At 41.0% G+C, this 2561-nt stretch overlaps 1 long non-coding RNA gene across 1 annotated transcript in view; it reads right to left on the minus strand.

Moving 5' to 3' along the window:
- Positions 1-2561, minus strand: part of LOC109289491 — a 125903-nt gene that overhangs the window by 113720 nt on the left and 9622 nt on the right. The gene's annotated exons all lie outside the window — the stretch shown is intronic.

Raw genomic sequence — 2561 nt, forward strand, 5'->3', positions numbered from 1 at the left:
AAATGCAAGGTTCTCTACCTTGGGAGGAAAAACCTGCAGCATCCTTATAGACTCGGCAGTGCTACGCTGGCTAGCACTACAGATGATAGGGAATTCGGGGTCATTATTGACCACAAGATGAACATGAGCCTTCAATGCAATGTGACTGCTAGTAAAGCAAGCAAAACACTGACTTGCATCCATAGATGCTTCTCAAGCAAATCCCAGGACGTCATTCTCCCATTGTACTCGACCTTGGTGAAGCCGCAGGTGGAATACTGCATCCAGTTTTGGGCTCCGCAATTCAAAAAGGATGTGGAGAAGCTTGAGAGAGTCCAGAGAAGAGTTTATAAGGGGTGTTCACCAGGATCTGGGGGAACGTTTGATCACCAGAGCACCCCAAGGGATGACAAGATTGAATGGTCACAAACTCCTCCAAGACCGTTTTAGGCTGGACGTAAGGAAGAACTTCTTTACTGTTCAAGCCCCCAAGGCCTGGAATAGCCTGCCATTGGAGGTGGTTCAAGCACCTACTTTGAACGCCTTCAAGAGAAATCTGGATGTTTATCTTGCTGGGTTCCTATGACCCCAGATGACTTTCTGCCCCTGGGGCAGGGGGCTGGACTTGATGATCTTCTGAGGTCCCTTCCAGCCCTGATGTCTCTGAAATATATTTGCATTTTATATGCAAAACCTCTTTCCCACATGATTATATAACCCTTAATAGTAGGCTACTGTTATATAACCCTAAGTTACTGTGTCGGGCATAACTATATTGTATTAGGATTACCATGAATACAGATTGCAGTTTTTAAGTGTTAAATTTGATATAATAATAAAACTTAGTAATCAGCAATATTTGTGCTTTTTTTCAGATGTCTGGAGTGGATAGTGGAAAGCTAGGTTTTCTATTCAGGGAATCGAAATAAAAACAAGTTAAAGAAAATGTGTCATCTTCCAAACAGAGAGAAAGTATCATCTGACTAACTGACAATACAATTAGAGAATGCTCTTTAGGCAAAAAAACGTTGTGGGTTAGAAAGTTAAAAACTGAATAACACTCCATGACAAAAAAATCCCAAGGCAAAGTAAACCATTCCATTCCCAGGTACATGGAGGGGAAAGTTATGAATAATGCATTCTATATAATATTTTTGTCATGTATTATTGAAAGTATTAGTGCTGACTACAAGTAATCATATGCCTTTTCCACTACAGTTCTGTGATGTGCTTAATATCCTCTCTTGATTGCATTAGTGTAAAAACAGGATGTATTATTTTTTACAACCTATATTTTCAAAACCTGAGATGCCACACATATTTAGGGGACAATTCATTATAATGTAAATCCTTTATATCAACATCCCAGTGTTTATGGTTTTTTCAAAGGAATGAAGTAAAAATAAAAAGCATTTGCTAAATCATGATTTCATAAATGCCTCAGCTTAATACCATGGCTCATTAGCCCCATAACTCAGATTTCATGATAGTCTTGAAAGCTAAATTTGCTCTTCAACAATATATATTATCACATCAAGGTTCCCTTCTTTTACTTAGCTAAAATGTTATGTGAAGTTCAGGTGAAGGTTACACAGAGATGAGCCAAATATCACTCTTGGTCTCATCCTGCAAAAGAATTACCAATCCACGGACGCGCCAGAAGTAGAAAATCCTTGCTTGTGCCTGAAGTCCACGTGGACACTGTAGCAGTAAGGATTAATTCACTTCCCGAGGGCCGAGATGACTACTACAGGAAGTCCTGAGCCATTTTTGTGTCTGCTTTAGCAGTTGCAATGCAGCCCTTTTGAGAGCAAGAAGTCTCCTCGCCTTCATGCCAGGCCTCAGGAAGGGAGTTAACCCTTACTATTATAGGCACGTTATATAGAGTAGCCAGTGACTATGATGTAGGGCTGTAAAAATATTTACAACTTTTAACTACAACCAACAAACCCACACATACATTTCTGGTCAATTGACATATCATTTGTGAATTCATGTAAAAAATTCAGCAAATAGTTTCAGTCCATTTCAAAATGTGCTAGATTCACAAAGGAACAACACAGTGAGGAGAAGAATTACACATGCATTTTATGGTTAGGCTATGCATGTCGAAATCCTTTCTATAACTGATTCATAGCAGGAACTTAGGTTTCTGTCCTGTAAGGAGAGTATCCTTAACATTATAAAATGGTTTGGCGAGAGCGCTTTGAAAATCTGGCATGTTTGTTATTTTACATGGAATCACGGAAAGAGAGGGGGAGGAGTGGCGCTCTATATCAAGGAGGACTACACATCCTTGCTAATTAGTAAGGAGTCAGGGGAGAAGCACTCTGAGGTGCTTTGTTTTAGGGTTCAAGGCAGAAGGGGGGAAAGGGACCTATTGGTGGGAGTCTACTATAGACCCCCTACCCAAGCAGAGGAGCTTGACCAGGAATTCTTGGGTCAGCTCACTGAGGTAGTAAAAGCTAGGGATGTGGTAGTCATGGGGGACCTGAATTTCCCAGACATCTGCTGGGATGAGCAGTCGGCCAGGTCCGAGCGCGCACGCAGGTTCTTGGAGAGAGTCCAGGACCTTCATCTAA

The sequence above is a fragment of the Gavialis gangeticus genome, unplaced genomic scaffold (genome assembly GCF_001723915.1).
Source record: "Gavialis gangeticus isolate Ggan-Ray unplaced genomic scaffold, GavGan_comp1, whole genome shotgun sequence".
In the NCBI taxonomy this organism is placed as follows: Eukaryota; Metazoa; Chordata; order Crocodylia; family Gavialidae; genus Gavialis; species Gavialis gangeticus.